The sequence below is a fragment of the Prionailurus bengalensis genome, chromosome X (genome assembly GCF_016509475.1).
Source record: "Prionailurus bengalensis isolate Pbe53 chromosome X, Fcat_Pben_1.1_paternal_pri, whole genome shotgun sequence".
NCBI lineage: Eukaryota > Metazoa > Chordata > Mammalia > Carnivora > Felidae > Prionailurus > Prionailurus bengalensis.
The window spans coordinates 17,481,026-17,503,398 of record NC_057361.1 but is presented as its reverse complement, the minus strand read 5'-3'; the positions used below and the strand labels follow the sequence as shown (position 1 = coordinate 17,503,398).

The following is a 22,373-nucleotide window of genomic DNA, read 5'->3' as shown; positions in this document are numbered from 1 at the left end:
ATCACCCCAGTAAGTGCCCTCTTTAATACCCATCACGCATCTAGCCCATCTCCCACTCACCTCCCTCCATCAACCCTCAGTTTGTTTTATATCATTAAGAGTTTCTTGTGGTTTGATTACCCCTCTTCTCTTCCCCTACCGTTCCCATAACGTCATCTGTTTTTCTTGTTAAATTCCACAAATGAGTGAAATCATATGGTATTTTTCTTTCTCTGATTGACTTATTTCACTTAGCATAATACATTCCAGCTCCATCCATGTCATTGCAAATGCAAGATTTCATTCTTTTTGGTGGCTGAGTGATATTTGATGTATATGTATGCCACATCTTCTTTATCCATTCATCAGTCAATGGACATTTGGGCTCTCTCCCTACTTTGGATATTATTGACATTGATGCCATAAACAATGGGGTGCATATACCCCTTCGATTCTGTATTTTTGTATCCTTTGGGCAGATACCTAATCGTGCCATTTCTAGATTGTAGGGTAGTTCTATTTTTAGTTGTTTAAGGAACCTCCATACTGTTCTCTAGACTGGCTTCACCGGTTTGCATTCCCACTAGCAGTGCAAGAGGGTTCTCGTTTCTCTTCATCCTTGCCAACACCTGTTGTTTCTTGTGTTGTTAATTTTAGCCATTCTGACAGGTGTGAGCTAGTATCTAATTGTGATTTTGATTTGTATTTCCCTGATGATGAGCTATGGAGAGCATCTTTTCATGTGTCAGCCATCTGGATGTATTCTTTAGGAAAGTGTCTATTCATGTCCTCTCCCCAATTTTTCACTGGATTATTTGTCTTTAGGGTGTTGATTTTGATAAGTTCTTTATAGATTTTGGATACTAACCCTTTATCAGATATGTCATTTGCAAATATCTTCTCCCATTATGTCAGTTGTCTTTTAGTTTTGTTGATTGTTTCCTTCACTGTGCAGAAGCTTTTTAATCACAATGAGGTCCCAGTAGTTCATTTTTGCTTTTGTTTCCCTTGCCTCCTGAGATATGTCTAGTAAGAAGTTGCTGTGGCTGAGGTAAAGGAGGTTGCTGCGTGTGTGTTCTCCTCTAGGATTTTGATGGCTTCCTGTCTCACATTTAAGTCTTACATCCATTTTGAGTTTATTTTTGTGTATGGTGTAAGAAGGCGGTCCAGGTTCATTTTTCTACATGTCACTGTCCAGTTTTCCCAACACCATTTGCTAAAGAACCTGTATTATTTCATTGGATATTCTTTACTGCTTTGTCAAAGATTAGTTGGCCTTACATTTGTGACTCCATTTCTGGGTTTTCTATTCTGTTCCACTGATCTATGTGTCTGTTTTTGTTCCATTACTATACTATCTTGATGATTACAATTTTGTAATACAGCTTAAAATCCGGAATTGTGATGCCTCCAACTTTGGTTTTCTTTTTCAACATTACTCTGGCTATTTGGGGTCTTTTCTGGTTGCATACAAATTTTAGAATTGTTTGTTCTAGCTCTGTCAAGAATACCGCTGTTATTTTGATAGAGATTAAGAATGCTGGTGGTATTTTGATAGGGATTGCATTAAATGTGTAGATTGCTTTTGGTAATATAGACATTTTAACAATGTTTGTTCCTCTAATCCATGAGATGGGATTCTTTTCTATTTCTTTGTGTCCCCTTCATTTTCTTTCATAAGTCTTCTATAGTTTTCAGAGTAAAGATCTTTTACCTCTTTAGTTAGGCTTATTTCTAGGTATCCTACTGTTTTTAGTGCAATTTTAAATGGGATCAATTCCTTGATTTCCTTTTCTGCTGCTTCGTTATTGGTTTAGACATGCAACAGATTTCTGCACATTGATTTTATTTCCTGCAACTTTGCTGAATTCATGTGTTCTACCTATTTTTTTGGTGGAGTCCTTTGGGTTTTCTACATAAAGTATCATGTCATCTGCAAATAGTGAAAGTTTCACTTCTTCCTTGCTAATTTGTATGTCCTCTATTTCCTTTTGTTGTTTGATTGCTGAGGCTAAACAATTATTGTGTTAAATAGTAATGGTGAGAGTGGGCATCCTTGCCTTGTTCCTGACCCCAGAAGAACTGTTCTCAGTTTTTCCCCATTGAGAATGATATTAGCTGTGGGTCTTTTGTATATGGCCTTTATGATGTTGAGATATGTTCCCTCTATCCCTACTTTGTTGAGGATTTTTGTCAGGAATGGATGCTGTATTTTGTCAAATGCTTTTTCTGCATCTATGGACAGGATCATATGACTCTTATCCTTTCTTTTATTAACATGGTGTATCATGTTGATTGATTTGCAAATATTGAACCAGCCCTGCAGCCCAGGAATAAATCCCACTTGATCATGGTGAATAATCCTTTTGATGTACTGTTGAATTAGATAGGCTAATATCTTGTTGAGAAGTTTTGCATCCATATTCATCAGGGATATTGCTCTGTAATTCTTTTTAGTGGGGTATGTGTCTGGTTTTGGAATCAAGGTAATGCTGGCTTTGTAGAATGATTTTGGAAGTTTGCTTTCTATTTCTATTTTTTAGAACAGTTTGAGAACAATAGGTATTAACTCTTTTTTAAATGTCTGGTTGAATTCTCCTGGGAAGCCATCTGGCCTATTACTCTTGTTTTGGGGGGAAATTTTTTATTACTGTTTCAATTTCTTTGCTGGTTATGGGTCTGTTCAAATTTTCTATTTCTTCCTGTTTCTGTTTTGGTAGTTTGTTAATTTATAGGAATGTGTCTGTTTCTTCCAGATTGCCCAGTTTGTTGGCATATAACTTTGCATAGTATTCTCTTATAATTGTATTTTTGTGGTGTTGGTTGTGATCTCTCCTCTTTCAGTCATGATTTTATATATTTGGGTCCTCTCTCTTTTCTTTTTGATAAATCTGGTTAGGGGTTGATCATTTTTCTTTATTCTTACAAAGAGCCAGCTCTTGGTTTCATTGATCTGTTCTACTGTTTTTTTTTTCTTTCTATATTATTTATTTCTGTTGTAATCTTTATTTTTTTCCCTTCTAGTGCTGGATTTAGGCTTTATTTGCTGTTCCCCTTTGTGATCTTATAGTTTTCTTTCCCTCTTCTTTCCAGCTTTATTATTTTCCATTATTTTATCTTCTGTGTCACCTATTCTCTCCTCTGCTTCTTCAATCCTCTTTGTGAGTATATCCAGTCAGTTTTGTGTCTCAGTTACAGCATTTTTAAATTTCATCCCGACTAGTTTTTAGGTCTTTGATATCTGCAACAAAGGTTAATCTTGGTGTCTTCATGCTTTTTCAAGCCCAGCTAGTACTCTTATGACTGTTGTTCTAAATTCTTATTCAGATATATTGCTTATATCTGTTTGAGCCAGTCCCTGGCTGTGATTTCTTCTTGACCTTTCTTTTGGGAAGAATTCCTCTATCTTGTCATTTTGGCTAAGTTTCTGTCCTTTGCATGTTTTGAAAGCTTGTTATGTTTCTTGCACCTGAGAGTAATGCTATATTAGAAAGGGGTCATACACTGTCCAGTGCCTGGCATTCCAGGAAGTGTTTCTGGTGTATGCTCTGTGCACTCTACTGTTGCGTTTTGTCTGCTATCTCCCGCTGGTCATTCCTCTACAGAGCTTCTCCTTGCTTGCTGTATGGAGTGTTTGGGCCTTTAATCTGGTATGCTTTGATTTGTTTGTTAAAATAAGCCTGGAATAAAGAAGAAAAAAAGCTTGATCCCCCACCAAAAGAGAAAAAATGAAAAAAAAAATGAAAAAACAGATAATCAAAAAACTATAAGCCTTATTCTAAAGAAAAACAAAAAGAAAAAAAAGAAGACTGATCCAAAAAATAAGAGAACAGGTAATGAAACAAATTATCAAACAAACAAAAAACTATAAGCCTGATTCTAAAAGAATAAAAGAATAAGAAAGAAAAAAAAGTAAGCCTGGTCCTATTTCCAGCAGAACTGCAGGTGTCATTTTGAGGCATTTAATTTTTCAGTGTACTTGGTGCAGTGCTGCCAGTGCTGGTCTTCTGGAGAAGACGCCTGTTGCACTGGCTGAGTCAGCTGCCCCAGTAAATATGTAGTTGCCAGGCATATAGGGGCAAGGTTTGGTGTAAGTGGGTCCTGCCTCCACTAGGGGCTGCTGTGTTGCTCTCAGAAGTCCCACCCTGTTGATGTTGGGGGGAAAATGGTGCCACCCCAGTCTCTCAACTCCAGACAGGGGATCTCACCCCCTGCTGTTCAGGCAACCCTCACAAAATAGGGAGGACAGTCAGGTGGCCCTGCACCACAGCTCTCCTGCATTTTTTCTTTGGTGCTCACTGGTTTTCAAAACTCAAAATCTTAAAGGACCTGGCACTACAGGGACCTGCCCCCCTCCTCTGGAGTAGAGCCTCTCCATGCTATGTCTGATGACCTCTGTCCCAGAAAAACAGTCCTACACTTGTGCAGTGTGTGGAATTTCTGGTGCAACACTGCTAAAAGCAACAAAATTATATGTGCTCTGTGTGTACCTCTGTCCCCTGCCAATGAAAGGCCTTTCAGTGGTTCCTACAGGGTCTTTTGTCCTTGGGGAGGCAATAAACCCTCTCCCAAAAGTATTCCAGGAAGGGGAATGTTCTCTTCCAGTGCACCTGAGAGCTCTACACCACGCTTGCATGCCAGGGCCAGCTTCCTCCTTCATCCCAGGAGTGCAGGTCACAGCTCCGAAGAAAGTCACACACTTGCAGAACCTCAGAGTTTGAGCTCCACACGCTGTTTGCAAAAAAAACCTGTGACACTCAGTACCTCCCACTCCCTAGTCTGTGGTCCAGAGAGGTTTTCCTCTTTTGTGAACCCAATTCTGCACTCTTTCAGTCCCCCCAGTGCTTTCTCTTTTCTCACTCCACAGAAAGGGTTCCTTCTCCTCCATAGCACCACCATTTTTCTCTCCCCCAGTTCACTCCCATGCACCTCATACCTGCCATTCTGTATACCCCAACCATGGAGACCCTTCTGCCAGTCCAATGATCAATGTCCTGGGTGATCTGACCTCAATCCAGCTGTGTGTGTGGGGGGGGACAAGAAAGCCCAGGTCCCCCTACTTCTCTGCCATCTTAACTCCTCTGAGACCATAATTTATAAAGCTTCCTGTGCACAGTCCTATAATAAGTTAACAGGAAGAGCAAAACTGGTAAAGGGCAGCAAGATATTCATTTTAAATAAAGCTACTAAATTTTTTCAGATGGTAGGTTATATATTATACTAATGACCTTTTTACCCTTGCTTTTCTTACGTTTTACCTGATAGTTATGTTTAGTTTTGTCTGCTTTTGAACTGTAAATAACTGGAATCATACTGCATGATGTCTTTTGTACTTCCTTCATTCTCTATTATGCTTTGGAAATTCATCTATGTTGTGATGTGTAACTGTAGCTGATTCATTTTTACTGCTCTGTAGTATTCCACTTTATATATGTACCATATTTTGTTTATTCATTTTGCTATTGAAGGACATTTGGATTAAGTTTTTGGTAGTATGAGAGCACATTTGCTGCTGTGAACATATACATATCTCCTGATGTACAAGTGCAAGAGTTTCTCTATATTAGCCCCTTTATTTACTTTATCATTTTTAATTTTTTATGTTGAAAAATTTCAAAGCTACAGAAAGATTGCAAGAATAAATTGATCTGTATTTTAACTGTTATACTTGCTGAATCATTTGCAAGGAAATTATAGACGTGCTATCTTAACTCCCTGAATACTGTAGCATGTGTCTCCCAGGAATAAGATATTCTTTTACTTAGCAACAATTATTCAATTGGGGACATTTATCCTTGATACAATAGTATTATCTTATGCAGGCATACCTAGTTTTATTGTGCTTCACAGATTTTGTTTTGTTTTGTTTTGTTTTACACATTGAAGGTTTGTGGCAACCCTGTGTCAAACAAGTCTATCAGCACCATTTTTCAAACAACATTTGCTCACTTAATGTCTGTATGTAACATTTTGGTCATTCTTGCAATATTTCAAACTTTTCATTAGTGTTACATTTGTCGTGATCAGTGATCAGTAATCTTTGATGTTACTTACTATTGAATTGTTTGGGGGCTACTCCAACTGTGCTCATATACAAGATGGTGAACTTAAATGCTTTTTTTTTAAAAACGGAAGATGGTGAACTTAATTGATAAATGTTGTATGTGTTCTGACTGCTCCCCTGACCAACCACTCCCCTGTCTGTCTCCTTCTTCATGGGCTTCCCAATTCCCTGAGACCAACATTATTGAAATCAGTCCAGTTAATAACCCTGCAGTGGCCTCTAAGTGTTCAAGTGAAAGGAGAGATTGTGCATCCTTCATTTAAATCAAAAGCTGGAAATGATTAAGCTTAGTGAGGAGGGCATGTTGAAAGCCAAGACAGGCCAAAAGCTAAGCCTCTTGTGCCAAACTGTTAGACAAATTTTGAATACAGGGAAAACTTCTTAAAGGAAATTAAAAATCCTACTCCAGTGAATACACAAATGATAAGCAAAAAGTTCTTATGGCTGATATGGAGAAAGTTTTAGTGGTCTGGAAAGAAGGTTAGACCAGCCACAACATTCCCTTAAGCCTAATCCAGAGCAAGACCCTAACTCTCTTCAATTCTGTGAAGGCTGAGAGACGTGATGAAGTTTGAAGCTAGCAAAGGTTGGTTCCTGAGATTTAAGGAAAGAAGCCATCTCTGTAATATTAAAGTGCAAGATGGAGCAGCAAGTGCTGATGTAGAAGCTGCAGTAAGTTACCCGTAACATCTGGCTTAGATAATCAATGAAAGTGACTACACTAAACAACAGATTTTCAGTGTAGATGAGACAGCCTTCTATTGGAAGAAGATGTCATCTAGGACTTTCTTAGCTAGAGAGAATTCGGTTTCTGGCTTCAAAATTTCAAAAGGACAGGCTGACTCTCATGTTAAGAGCTAATGTATCTGGTGACTTTAAATTGAAGTCAATGCTCATTTACCATCCTGAAAATCCTAGAACCCTTATGAATTATTGTAAATCCTCTCTGACTGTGCTGTATAAATGGAACAACAAAGCCTGGATGACAGCACATCTGTTTACAACATAGTTTATTGAATGTTTTAAGCTCACTGTTGAGACCTACTGCTCAGAAAAACAAATTTCTTTCCAAATATTAGTGCTCATTGACAATGCACCTGGTCACCCAAAAACTCTTATGGAGATGTACCATGAGATTAATGTTGTTTTCAGCCTGCTAACACAACATCCATCCTGAAGCTCATGGATCAAGGAGGAATTTTTACTTTCAAGTCTTATTTAAGAAATATATTTCTTAAGCCTATAACTGCCATAGATAGTGATTCCTCTGATGGATCTGGGCAAAGTAAGTTAAAAACCTTCTGGGAAGGATTCACATTCTAGATGTCATTAAGTACATTCGTGATTCATGAGAAGAGGTCAAAATATCAACATGAACAGGAGTTTTAAAGAAAGTGATTCCAAACCTCATGGATGACTTTAAGGGGTTCAAGACTTAAGTGGAGGAGTAACTGCAGATGTGGTAGAAACAGCAAGAGAACTAAAATTAGTAGTGGAGCCTGAAGATGTGACCGAATTGTTGCAATCTCATGATAAAACTTTAATAGATGATTAGTTGCTTCTTATGGATGAGCAGAGAAAGTGGTTTCTTGAGATATAATCTACTCCTGGCAAAGACACTGTGAAGATTGTCGAACTGACAACCAAGGATTTAGAATATTATATAAACTTAGTTGGTAAAGCAGTGGCAAGGTTTGAGAGGATTGACTCTAATTTTGAAAGAAGTTCTACTGTGGGCAAAATGCCACCAAACATTGCATGCTACAGTGAAATTATATGTGAAAAGAAGTGTCAATTGATGTGGGAAACTTCACTGTAGTTTTATCTTAAGAAATTGCTGTAGCGACACTAACCTTTAGCAACCATCACTCCAATCAGTCAGCAACCATCAGCATCTGGGCAAGAGCCTCCACCAGCAAAAAAATTGTGACTCATTGAAAGCTCAGATGATGGCTAACATTTTTTTGGCAATAAACTATTTTTTAGTTAAGGTATGTGCATTGTTTTTTACATATAACACAATTTTACACGTAGTAGATTATAGTGTTAACATAACTTTTATATGCACTGGGAAACCAAAAATTCATTTGACTCACTTTATTATGATACTCGCTTTATTTTGGTGGTCTGGAACGATCCTTCAGTATCTCTGAAGTATGCCTGTATGGTAATAAAATTTATATGAGCATGGTCTCTCTCTCTCTCTCTCTTTCTCTTTATCTCAAAATATCTTATTTTACTGTAGTCACTCTCCTTCTTGTGATGATGTGAGATGATAAAATGCCTACATGATGAGATGAAGTGAGGTGAATGACTTGGGCATTGTGACATAGCTTTAGGCTACTATTGATCTGACGATATGTCAGAATGAGGATTACCTGCTTCTGGACTGTGGTTGACTGTGGGTAATTTAAACCTCAGAAAGTAAAACTACAGATAAGGGGAGAAATTCTGTATGGGAAATTTCTGTGTTTTCTTCTCAATTTTGCTGTGAACCTAAAACTGCTCTAAAAAGTCATTTTTTAATGTTTATTTATTTTGAGAGGGAGAGTGTGAGTGCGAGTGGGAGGGGGCAGAGAGAGAGGGGGAGAAAGGCTCTGCACTGTCAGGGCAGATCCCAGTGTGTGGCTCGATCTCACGAATCATGAGATCATGGCCTGAGCTGAAATCAAGAGTTGGACGCTTAACCAACTGAGCCACTTAGGCTCCTGTAGTCATTTTTTTTAAAGAGCACATAAAGGAAAAACTTTGTGATCTTATGTTAGATAAAGGTTTCCTGTATATAATACCAAATGCATGACACATAAAGCAGCAAATTGATAAAATGGACTTAATAAAAAATAAAAACATTTCTTTTTTGAAAGACACTGTAAGGGAAATGAAAAGATAACCCCTTGACTGGGATAAAATTTACACAAAATGTTAACAAACCATATATCTGAGAAAGGATTTATATGTAAAATGTATAAAGGACTCTTAAAACTTAAAATGAAAAGCAAACAACCCAATTAAAAAATGAACAAATTTGAAGAGATTCTTCACCAAAGAAAGCATACCAATGGCAAATCAGTGCATGAGAAGATGGTTAACATCAGAATTGATTGGGTAAATGCTAATTAAAACTATAGTGAGATACCACTATATATCTATTCATTCTCATAACTAAGAGTAAAAAGACTGACCATACCAAGTGTTGACTAGGATGTAATTAAATTGGAACTGTAATACGTTGCTAGTATGATTGAAAAAATGGTAACACCATTTGGAAAATAGGCATTGTTTTAAAAAAAATTAGGGACGCCTGGGTGGCTCAGTCGGTTAAGCGTCTGACTTCGGCTCAGGTCATGATCTCACGGTCCGTGAGTTCGAGCCCCACATTGGACTCTGTGCTGACAGCTCAGAGCCTGGAGCCTGTTTCAGATTCTGTGTCTCCCTCTCTCTCTGACCCTCCCCTGTTCATGCTCTGTCTCTCTCTGTCTCAAAAATAAATGAACATTAAAAAAAATTATAAAAAAAATTAAACATGTACTTACTGTATCTTCCAGTCATTCCACCCCTCAGTATTTACTCAAGAGAAGTGAAAGCATATGTCCATCCAGAGGCTTTTGAATAAATGTTTATAGATGTTTATTTGTAATTCCCCAAACTAGGAAGAACTCAAATGTCTGTCAACAGATGAATGAATACACTGTAGTATATCCATGCAGCAGAATACTACTTAGCAATGAAAAGGAATTGATTATTGATATATCTTGCACTGTGAATAAATATAAAAATAATTATGCTGAGCTAAAGAATACAGAACAAAAGAGGGTGTATATTTTATGATTCCATTTATGTAAAATCCTAGGAAATTTAGTATAGTATGTAATGATAGAAAAAAGATCACTAATAGCTAGGGATAGGGCAGGGAGGGGCAACAGGGAGGGATTACAAAGAGCTATAGGGAAACTTTCGGGTCGGTATGATGGTGTAGTTGGTTGAATTGTGTCCCTTACAAAGATATATAGAAGTCCTAACCCTTAGTACTTATGAATGTGATCTTATTTGGAAATAGGTTTTTTATAGATGCAATTAAGAATCTGAGAAGAGGTCATCCTAGATTTAGAGTGGACCCTAAATCCAATGACTGGTATCCTTAAAAGTGCAAGGAGAGGGTGATTGGATACATACAGGTAGAAGGCCACGTAAAGATGGAGGCATAGATTGTAACTATGCTTCCACAAGACTAGAAACACCAGGAAACATCACAAACTCCAAGAGGCATGGAAGCCTTCTTTCCTAAACTCTTTGGAAGGGGTGTGGCCCTTCTGATGTCTTGATTTTGGATTTAAGGCTTCCAGAACTCTGAGAGAACTGTCATGTTTTTTTAAGCCCCTGAGTTTGTGGTAATTTATTATGGCAGCCACAGGAAACTAATACAGATGGATGTATTAATTATTTTTGTTGTGATAATGGTTTTTCATATGTATATGAATATAAAAACTTATCTATTTGTATATTTTACATATATGTAATTTTTGTATGTTAATTAGACACCACTAAAGCTGTTAAAAAAGCCAGCAGTGACATAGAAGTTTTAAATAACATTCTTAATATACTAGACCTAATTTTTGTATATTGAGCAGTGTACCCCCAAACTATAGAGTAAATAAAATAGAGTAAATAATGTGTTTTCAGGGACACATTCATGGAATATTTGCCAGTGTTGGCCAATACTAGTTCATAAAGCCACTCTCAGTAAATTTTAAAGGATTGAAATCATAGATTATATTGTCTTATTGTTGTAAAATTAAGATAGAAGTTAATGAAAAACATTATTGGACAATACTAATACATTCAGAAATTTATCAATGTATTTCTCAATAATTTATACACTACGTTAAAGAAGAACTCAAAATGGACATTAGGAAATATTTTCACTGAATGATAATAAAAATATTGCATATCAGTATTTGTGAGATGCAGCTAAAGCCAGGCTTAAAATAAAGTTTATTACCTTAATGGCATATGTTTAGAAGAAAAGAGTCTTATAATCAGTAATCTAACATCCATTTCAAGCAATCAGAAAAATAACAGAAAAGTAAACACAAAGAAAACAGAAGAAAATAATTAATGCTGGCCAGAACAAAAATTAGTAAAATAGAAAACAAACATGAGTTTGCTAAAAACTCTTGTTAACAAGACCAAATTTATTTCTGTGAAAAGATTAATAAAATTGATACTCTCTCTTGCAGGATTCTGTAAAACAATAGAAGGCAAAAAAAAATTCCCAATAGGTAGGGGTGAAAAAGAGGTTATCAACAAAAACCCTAGAAACATTAAAAGTGACTTTATATTAATAAATTTGAAAATTAAATGAACACATTATTATAATTTATAAATTTAGTAGAGATTCTGAATACAAGTCCACATATAAAAATGAACTGTATTTAATTATTTGATAAATAATTAAAATGAAAATGGAAATGATATAATTTATAGTCACGTAAGATGAATTAAATAGATAGGCATAAGTCTAATGAAGTTCAAGACCAGTTCACAGAAAACTTCAAAATTTTGAAAAGTTCTCTCAATAAATAAATTAAAAAATATATAAACAAGTTGAATATAACACCATTCATAGATTGGAAGAAAACACAAAAATGTTACTGATCTCAAAATTGATAAATTGACATAAAATTCTATTTAATTCCAATGAACATCTTGGAATATTTTTTAAGTTAATTTATTATTTATTTTGAAAGAGACAGAGCACAAATAGGTGGGGCAGAGAGAGAGAACCCCAGGCAGGGTCTGCCCTGTCAGTGCAGAGCCCAACATGGCGCTTGAACTCATGAAACTGTGAGCTCATGAGCCAAAACCAAGAGTTGGACTCTTAACTGACTGGGCCACCCAGGTGCCCTGCAATATTTTTTTTATGTTGAAACTGACATATTACATGAATATTCAAAAGCCAGAAATAGCCAAGACAATTTGTAGAATAATAAATTTAGAGGACTTGCTTCATAAAATATCAAGCATTATTTTAAAGCTACCTTAATTAAGCTTGGTATTAGTGCCAGAATATAGACTATTTGAACAGAATAGAGAATCTAGAATTGACTCATGTATATGAATACTTAATATAAAACATAGATGGCCATTCAGAACACTGGTGAAAGGACCATCTTGTCAGTAAATGGTGCCGAATCAACTAGATATCCATATATCCAAATAACCGTATATCCAAGAAACTCTGCCCCTATTTCAGACCAAAACTAAAAATCAATTCCACGTTCATTGTAGGTCTGAATCTGAAAGGTAAAACAAAGTTTCTAGAAGAAAATATAGATTATTTTCATTCCAAGTTCTATAGAAATCCTGCTTAAGTGTTGGCCAAATGGCTTGATGCTTTGGGTCCTGAGTGGCAGCTATGCTTGGTTTTGTGTGAGATTTTTTTCTCCTAAATTAACTTATAAAGTTTTGCAATAAATTCTGACTACCTTAGATAACTAAATTAAGTATGTTTCCTATAACCTAAAGGGTTCAACAAACCTGTGTCCAAGGAACTGCAAGTGGTTCAGTAAGAAACTGAAGTAAGAAACAAGACTGGATATCTAGGCAGAATTAGAATAACTATCTTGAAGATAATAGAGAGACAATGAAGAATTTTAAAACAAAGAACTGCTTCCCTCCTAATTCCTAAATGTTGAATTGAATACTTGAAAGTTGGCAAGAGTGGAAGTGGAGAGAGTAGTTTAGATGTCTTTATAATCAGGGCAAGAAACAGAGAAGGCTTGAAGCTGAAGTTATAGCATGTTTGATTGTGAAAGTGATGAGATCAGTTAGACTGTGAGTTTGAAGTTCTTCTGGTACATTTGGATGGGATGTCTAGAGGCTGTTGGATTTGTGGGTTTGAAACACAGGAGAGGTATTTGAGCTGGTGACATAGACATTAATCATTAGTCATTGTTATTGGTGACCATAGCTGAAGGTGGGACCTCCCAAAAAGATTATCCATAGTGAAGGGAGAATAGGATCGAGTGTGGATTTGTGGGAGCAGCAAAATTTAAAGGGGAGGGAAGAGAAGGAATGCACTTGTAAAGGAATTCGAACACTTGTCAGATAAGTACAAGGAAAACCAAGAGGTGCTTTCTCTATGAATTATAGTAAATGCATACATTTGTTGACTGAAAAAATACCCCCCACAAGCCTTTGGAATTTATAATTATTTGCATTTATTTGGTGGAAAATACATAAATATGCCTTCATAGTACTTGGTAGACATATTAAATGAGTTCAATGCAAGACAAGAGTGAAACACAAGAGTTGTTTTTCTTTTCTTTTTTTTCTTTTGAGAGAGAGAGAGAGAGAGAGAGAAGGCATAAGTGAGTGAGAGGCAGAGAGAGAGAGAGAGGGAATCCCAGGAAGGGCAGAGAGACAGAGAGAGAGAGAGAGACAGAGAGACAGAGAGAGAGAAGCGGGGCTTACCTGAACCGGGGCTTGTGCTTTTACCTCAAGTGGGGCTCAGTTCACCCAAACTGGGGCTTGAGCTCCCTCAAAGGAGGGCTCATGCTCACCCAAAGCAGGGCTTGAGTTTACCCCAAGCATGGCTCATGGTCACCTGATGCGGGGCTTGGGCTCACCCAAAGCGGGGCTCGAGTTCACTCAGTGTCGTACTCAAAGTCATGAACCGTGAGATCATAACCTGAGCTGAAATCATGCTTAATGACTGAGTCACCCAGGTGCCCACAAAAGTTGTTTTTCTACTCACACATGATGTTAGATGTGACATACTTTGACTCACAACCAAAATCGTTGATTCATTATTATAGCCCAGGTATCCATCTCTTTGTTGCCTCAGTCAACCACATATTCCCAGCATGCATTCATCCCTCTAGTACTTATTTTTAAATAAAAACTAATATTAAGCCTTCATATATTGATAAATTATAAAATGCTTCCATCTTCTCCATTTTTATATATACTCCCTGTTTTCTGTTCACCTTGGCATGTGATACTGTTGCTCTCACCAAATAAGTCATTTGAAATGGGGATATGAATTTAACAGGTTAAGCCATCTCAAAAAGAATGACATTCCACTCTCTCATATTTACAACAAATATAACAAGTGCAGAATGAAGTGTAAATTTCCAAGTCTTAGTAGTTTGGACTGGTAATACATTTCCACATTCATAATTTTATAAGCAGAATATTTTATATCTCTTTGTTTTGTATTTTCTCTTGTGTTTCAGTGAGATCTTTCCAAGTGGTATAACTGTGTCAATTGAAATGTATCTCTAAAAAGGTATGAAATGGAAGATACTTTATTCTTCAGGATTGGTTAAATGGTTGTATGCACCATAAGTTTAATGAAAATTAGATAAATTTAGGATGTGTACAAGGCTCACCATGGATAGTGTACGCAATTGAGGGTTTCTTCTAATTTTCTTCTGACCTTGGCTGTACAATGTATAAACTTTTATTTTTGAGTTAAAACTAGAATACATGTTCACTATAGAAAACTTGCAAAATACAGAATATTGTAAAGAAGCATATAATCTCACTGCCCTCTTGCAATTTTCCTACATATGTATGCAATTAAAATGAAAGTCATCACACTGTATATACATACAGTTTTGTATCATTTTCTTTAATATATTATGCACATTTCCCCTTATAATACATATTCTTAGATGCCATTTTAATGGCCTTATGTGTGATTTGCCATGATACTGATTTACCATATTTATTTTCTCAGGCACTGCTGTGCAAATGGGTATTTTAAATGACAATACAAAGTTGTAATTTAATTGTTCTATTTGGTGTTACAAATGACTGACGGCACTGCAGAGGATCACATGGAGGCAATATATGTGGACCATTTTGAAAAGGCATAAAAACAACTCTGAAAATATTCTTATAAGTGCATTAGGACTAAATGTCCATCAACTGATGAATGGATAAAGAAATTGTGGTTTATATACACAATGGAATACTACTTGGCAATGAGAAAGAATGAAATATGGCCTTTTGTCACAACGTGGATGGAACTGGGGAGTGTTATGCTAGGTGAAATAAGTCATACAGAGAAAGACAGATACCATATGTTTTCACTCTTATGTGGATCCTGAGAAACTTAACAGAAGACCATGGGGGAGGGGAAGGGGAAAAAAAGTTAGAGAGGGAGGGAGTCAAATCATAAGAGACTCTTAAAAACTGAGAACAAACTGAGGGCTGGTGGGGAGTGGGAGGGAGGGAGGGGTGGGTGATGGGTACTGTGGAGGGCACTGTTGGGATGAGCACTGGGTGTTGTATGGAAACCAATTTGACAATAAATTTCATATTTAAAAAAATGCATTAGGAAAGTAAACATATCAAAGGTAAGAAAGGTAAATTGAAATAAAGATCTGTATTAAGTAAAGTTTTAAAAAGGAATAGTCAACTACAGTATTCTGTAACTGGGATAACCACACAGTGAGTTTTATAAGACTGTTCTGGCTTTATATATTTTGTCTTGTTGATCCTCCATTAACCATCAAACTGTCCAAAATTCTCAAAATTTAAGCATTCAAACTATCTCTCAGACTCCTTTTTGTATCTGGAAGCAGCAAGAACACTAATGCATTATAACATTGGGATTAGAAAATAGAATTTTCATATAGGTATGCAACAGCCTGAAGTTGACGGTGCTTATAAGTCCTGTTTAATGTTAAACAGTAATTATTACTTATATGTATTTTAAAATATTCTACAATGAATATATATCATTTATGTAATTTTTAAAAGTTTTATATTGTCAGAGACTGTGTTTTTCAATGTTGGGCATTGATATATGTTTGTTTTCCTGATTAAGTTATAAAAATATTTTCAAGTTTCTTTTATGACTTCAAAGTGTTCTGCATGCATTATCCCCCCTGCACTGAATTTTATTATCCACAGCTTTAATTGTGGGGGACCAAGTGAGCGGTGGGCTTCTATGAGGCCTGGCAGCATAGAGGATATTGAAATACAAAGTGCATGCATTCATGTAGTGGTGATCAGCTGACATAGTGAACAATCAGGTTGCATACCTAGGTGACTCAGAGTTTCAGGCTGGCCTCCCTGTGTGGCAGACTCAGAGAGAGAGGTTAGCATGCAGGAGATTTACTGGGGGAGGGTGCTGTATATATCAATACCTGGAGGGTTAGGGAAGGAAGCATACCAAAGCAGAGGGAGAAGTTGGGTGGTAATACAGTCCCTGAAGGTTGAGTGTCCGACATCAGTTCAGGTTCCCACTCGTACTCTGTCTCACTCTGTCTCTCAAAAATAAATAAATGTAAAAAATAAAAATAAAAAAAAGTACAGTCCCCAAAGAGGCTTCAACCAACTCTACAGAGACTACTGCATCATAGGGGCTATATCTTTATACTTCCCCATTATGCTTATTGGATGCAGGTTGCCCCTGGAAAATACCCATGCCCTTATGTGAAGCAGCTCTTTTCAGCTGAGGGTAATTTCTGGAGAAGGCTGATAGCTGAGGACAGTTTCTTGGCTGTATTACCGGAAGCCGGGGGAATGAGCCCTTCAGTCCTGAAGAGGGACCTAGATGGCAAAACACACTATCTACTATACTCAGAATGGATCCAAAGAACTGTCTTCAAGTTTGTGCTAGATCTGGTTGATGCATTTGACCTGAGAATAAGTGCTTAGGAAGAAAGAGGAAGCAAGAAAAGCAATCACTGCCCCTAACTACATTGTCCCAAAAGGAATCTTTAAATTCTTGTCAAGACATAGATATAAGTGAAAAAAATATTAGAGGAAACAATTTGAAATATCTGTTTGCAGTGTTCAGACTATGAGATGAATAGAGATGGTAGTCAAAGGGTAGTGTCTCATATGTGAGTGGTCTATAAAGATGATCCATTAGAAATGGAGAGTTAAGGGGTGCCTGCATGGATCAGTTAAGTGTCCAACTTTGGCTCAGGTCATGATCTCATGGTTTGTGAGTTCGAGCCCTGTGTTGGGCTCTGTGCTGACAGCTCAGAGCCTGGAGCCTGCCTCAGATTCTGTGTCTCCCTCTCTCTCTGCCCCTCCCCCTGCACTCTGTCTCTGTCTCTCTCAAAAATAAATAAACATTAAGAAAATAAAAGAAAATATCAAGAGTTGAGAGCCACAAAAGAATAATGTCATGCAAGCCAAGGTAAGAGATAGTTTTCAGAAGGAAAGAGTGATCAGCAGTGTCAAATTTCAAGTAAGAAAAGGACAAAAAATATCATGAGAGGGCTCAGAAAGTAGGCAGGCAGTGGTCACTTTGGACAAAATCATTTCAGATGGATGGTTGGGGCAGAAGTAGGTTAAAGAGTGACTGTAAAATTCAGAAGGGGCATCATGAGAGCAAACCACTCATTTTCAGAATCCAGGGAAGAAGAATATAGGGGCTCATCACCCATATTGAGATTTTGGTCTAAAGAAAGATTTCTTTTGAAAATGGGAGTGAAGTGTACATGGGAATAAACTGAGAGGAAGGAAGTAGGGGAAAAGAAAAGTTGAATATAAAGACAGTTAAGGATAATTCATGAGTTCAGGTCCTGAAGCTGATAGGAAGAAGTGAAATCCATGACAGATGTGTAAGAGTTAGGTTTGGATGGTGTAGGAATTCCCCTCTTCAGAGGCAAAAGAAAAAGAGGTAATTGTAATTATTTTAAATATTCATGAATGATACCTTAATAACCTTTTATTTAATAAGGAATAAGTAAAAAAGACTGCCACACAGCAAGGACAGCCCCTAATCAAAAACCAACATGGGTGCCTCATGGTTCCTCAAAGGCATTTAAGAAATAGATGACTTATTTAGAATATAACACTGAATTAAGATGTATACATCTGTCATCATCCACATGCTTGGCTGGGATATTATTTATTAATAAAATTATAGAATTTTAAAGAAGAAAGGAACCATTGTAGTCAGTGCCTCTGATTGGCAACTATGACCATAAATGTAATGTTTATTGAGGAAACCTGCCCTAAGTGGTTACAGATACTGAGATGACCTTGTTCTGTACCATGTGATCCCAATAACTCAGGCCACAGCTGACTGGACTGGGGAGAGTGTCCAACTGTCAAGCAGCCAAACTACAGGCTGTCTAGTGGTCCAGTGGCCTATGAGAACATTGTCCATCAGGGATGATAATGGTGGATTGAATCAATTTAATTTCCTTCAGGTACTCAGAGTAAGAAACAAAAGGGAAGAGGAAGGAAATTATTAATGACAGCAGAAGCTGAAAGATATATAAAGAGAAGGTGCCTAAGACAGGCCCTGAGGCAACTTGAATTTGAAAGGACTTATGAATGAGAGGAAGCTAAGAATAAGGGGGAACTGGAAAACATACAGAGAAGAGGGTAAAGTTGAGGGAATTCTAAGTGCTTAGCCCAAGAACACAAATTTGGTGACCAGCAAAATCTGAATCAGAGCACTATTTAGCCTTTTTTATTTGTTTCTGTAGCAAATGCTTTTGACTATCCGCAGTGCCTTCCAAACCTGGCTGTGAATTAGAATCAACTGAAGTGCTTTTGAAAAATACTTTGCTGATCCTTGGGCCTCACTTCTGGAAATTCTTCTCCACTAAATCTGGCTATAACCTTTGGATCTTTAATTTTGACAAGCTCTGCAGGTGATTCAGATGTGGGAGGTCAACTGACCTGTGTCTGGGAATCACTTTTCTAGGACATATCTCTGTACCCAAGTGCTATTAGTTACTCATTTTAAATTCAGGTCCAGGAAGACTTCATTGTTACTATGGTGACAGAGCAAGCATTAATAGGAATATTTATACTACTAAATTGGAAATGAAGGGAATTGTATTACTAGCGTAGCAATTACTTTTCCCTGGGTTGGCACCAAACCTAGAGGCTCCTGTTTAGAAAGCTGATCATGCATTCCTTCCCCTGACTCTAGCAAAATGACTATGGCTGAGTTTTCATTGCATTTTTGAGATTTTTCACATCTTTGTAAGCATATCTGTATATAGAGAAGTATTTTTCAGAAGTGCCCTCCAGAGAATGAAGTAGTAATTCAATTACGTTTGAAAATCATGGCAACTATATGAGGCACATCAGAAGATGGACTGTGCATATGGAGTAGATATTTAAAGAATGGGACCTTTAGAAAAAAAGCACTGTACCCTGTATCTTTTATATCTGCATGATTATACAGCACAGTCAGAACTCAGTAAATCTCTTGTTGATTAATTGATTAGGACCTTACATCGAAGTCATGATAGTCTTTTATTTTCATCCCCTTTCCACCATTATCCTTCACTTCCAGATAAAGTAGAACTCCAGTAAACCAATATCTTGTAATTTAGAGGTCTCCAAGTAGTCCTTCAAGTCCTCCAAGTCCTCTAAGTCAGGCATGCCTTCTCAACAGAGGTGATTATCACTTGCAAGGAGATACATATTGGTTCTTTGTCAGGCCAAAAAATCTTGGAGATTTATAATGATTTGTGGCCCTCCAAAGGGCCACAAAGTATATAAACAGATATACAGTGATTCTGTGGTATTAAAATTTCATGGTGTGTGGAGGTTATTTGGAAAATATATCTAAAAATCTCCATAGGTGAGGGTTGGTAATCAAAAAAAGGCTGAGAAATACTCTGTGAAGGACTACAAAATCCTGGCTACCTAGCATCTGGACTTTGCCTCAGTACATAAACAGAATGCTGTGAGAAATTTCAGTGGTGGATTGGCAGAGTGAATCAGTCAAGAGGGCTGGTTCCCTGGCCAGCCGTTAAAGACTCCCTGGGTAAAACCACATTAGCAGCCAAATGCTCTGTTTGAGGAGTACTTGAAGAGTTAGCACTCTTCAGAGGACACTGAAGGATTTATTATAATAAACATTATTTCAAGGGATGGCTGGGCTTTTATAGATGGAAACCCCTCATTCAGTTCTAGAAGAGGAAATGGGAATCAACTGATACTAACAGTAGAAGAGCCAAATGGTGAATGAGTTGTTCAAAATATTATTCACCTAGAAATGTCTCAAGAAATAGAAGAGAAAGACAAAAGTTTAAAAGTAAATTAACTCAGGGGCACCTGGGTGGCTCAGTTGGCCAACTTCAGCTCAGGTCATGATCTCACATCACAGCTTCTGGGTTCAAGCCTTGCATCAGGCTCTGTGTTGACAGCTTGGAGCCTGGAACCTGCTTGAGATTCTGTGTCTCCCTCTCTTTCTACACCTCTCCTGCTCACACCCTGTCTCTCTCTCTTAAAAAGTAAATAAACACTAAAAAAACAGTAAAAAAAAAAGTAAATTAACCCAAACATTGTGACTTAGTTGAGTATGTTGAATCCAGAAGTCATTAACGAAACAGAAATACTGCATCTAGATAGTGTTTGTAATAATTTCTATAGAAAAATAAAAATCTCCAGTGGAGTATTTATTTGATTATTCAGGTAATGACATCATCTAGAGTTAAGGGAACATTTTTGTTATATTATGACTTTTTGTATTCAGGACTAAACCAGTTGTGTTGATATGAACAATGCATTATACAGTGAAACTTTGGGAAAAATAAAAAGAAATTAAAGATTACATTACAAATATATTTAAGTTTTTCAAAGTATGTTAGTATAGACTTAGAACTTAACATCAATCTCCTACAACATATTATTTCAGTTCATGCATCTCTCATATGTTATTGGTAATTACTTTCAAGCTATTGAACCAGTATACCTCTGGGATGCTGAATTTTCAGATAACAGTTTATTAGTACATCATAACTACAGACTATTGCATTTATAATATACTACTTATTATGTAGTTTACTTAAATTATTATATTCATGGTACAGTACATGAAATATTAATCTTGCCTTTCACAATGTGACATAAAAAGATCGTGACTTTATCATTAGAGCAGAGTCCAAAAACATCCAACAATGAGGCAGGGCTTCCAGGCTGAATGTCTTACATGTGCCCCTTTTTATCCCATTACTTTATATCACTCTTTGCCTGAGGAGGCTGACCTCTGCAGACTACCTCACTAGGCTCCCTTGCCCTTTTGCTTCCCATTTAGCCAATGGTAGGCACTTGCATGAAATAGGAAGGTGGTTAAGAATAGGAGTGGGTGTTTATCCTGTGGCTCCCTCTCTGTTCACCAGGAGTTTACTGCTTCCCTTTAACTGAAGGCCACAGCTGAATCTATATAGCTTACTCTCCCCAGCTTCTAGTAATGGCTCCCTTCCCTTGTTTCTTCAGGCCTTAGAGTTTCTAATGTTGCTAGCCCTGGAGACATTACAGTATTAGTTTTCCTAAACTCTACCCACACCTTTGTAAATGGTTCAACTCGTAAATTCTCCTTAATTATCTTGTTTGAGTGTGTCATCTCTTTCTGCAGGAACCCATACTGGCACCACACCATAATGGTCTCTGAGTATGTCAGATAATTGGCCTTTTACTGTATTATGTTTATCAACAAGTTAAATTACCAGAAATGGACATTTGACTTTCTAAGCCCCAGATATCAGTAAATGACTTAGTTATCCCAAAGCTATGAAGGGCTGGAATATTATACAAAGGTGGGCACAGCTCCAGTATGAAATACTATTGTATGCTATTTAAGATAAATTGAGGTGCCTATTAACTGTGAAGAAGGACTGTTGGTAATGCAAACTTTTACCTTCAATTCGAGACAAGCAGAATAAACAATGGACATTTTGGAAGGTACTAGAAAAACACTAGATCCCAGAGAGCTTTTCTTTTATTAGTAAGAAAGGTAGAAAAATTAATTTCATGTGGTTACTGGATAATTTTTATTACTTCTTTTAAGCCAGAATTAATAATTTAGAATGGTTCAGAATAGCCTTAAAATGCCTCAGACTTATTGTGGACTTATATACCAATCTTCATGTCTAGCTATCATTGTGTAAGTTTTCAAATATAGAAAATACAGGTAAAAGTTTATTTGCATACATAGCGCTAAAGCTAACATACTGGTTCTAATTCAGGTTTGCTGTGTTATCTGGAAAAGTATATGTGGCACTACCACTGACTGTGCCTGCCAGTGAGAAATATTAAGCAGTAAATTTCAGAGCAAAGAAAACTTTGAAAATTGTCATCCCTTCACATTTGGAAATCCTTTAACTTAGCTTTGTTTTATAGAGAACTGGAAAGACACTGGGTTATCTCTTTATACCTTTTCTGGGGGAGGATGGGGAATCAGTTTCATCTGAAACTATTGGCTGAATACATTCTAAATATCAACATTATTACTCTTCTTTTTTTGCAAACAAAAATTAAATGTACCTTTTTTTTCTATAGTTAGGATTGTACTTTGTTGACATCCTCTAAACATCTTATTACAGAGAGC

At 36.9% G+C, this 22,373-nt stretch overlaps 1 pseudogene; it reads left to right on the top strand.

Moving 5' to 3' along the window:
* The first annotated feature begins 3,858 nt into the window (after positions 1-3,858).
* LOC122477754 lies at positions 3,859-8,000 on the top strand (annotated as a pseudogene).
* The last annotated feature ends 14,373 nt before the right edge of the window (positions 8,001-22,373 follow it).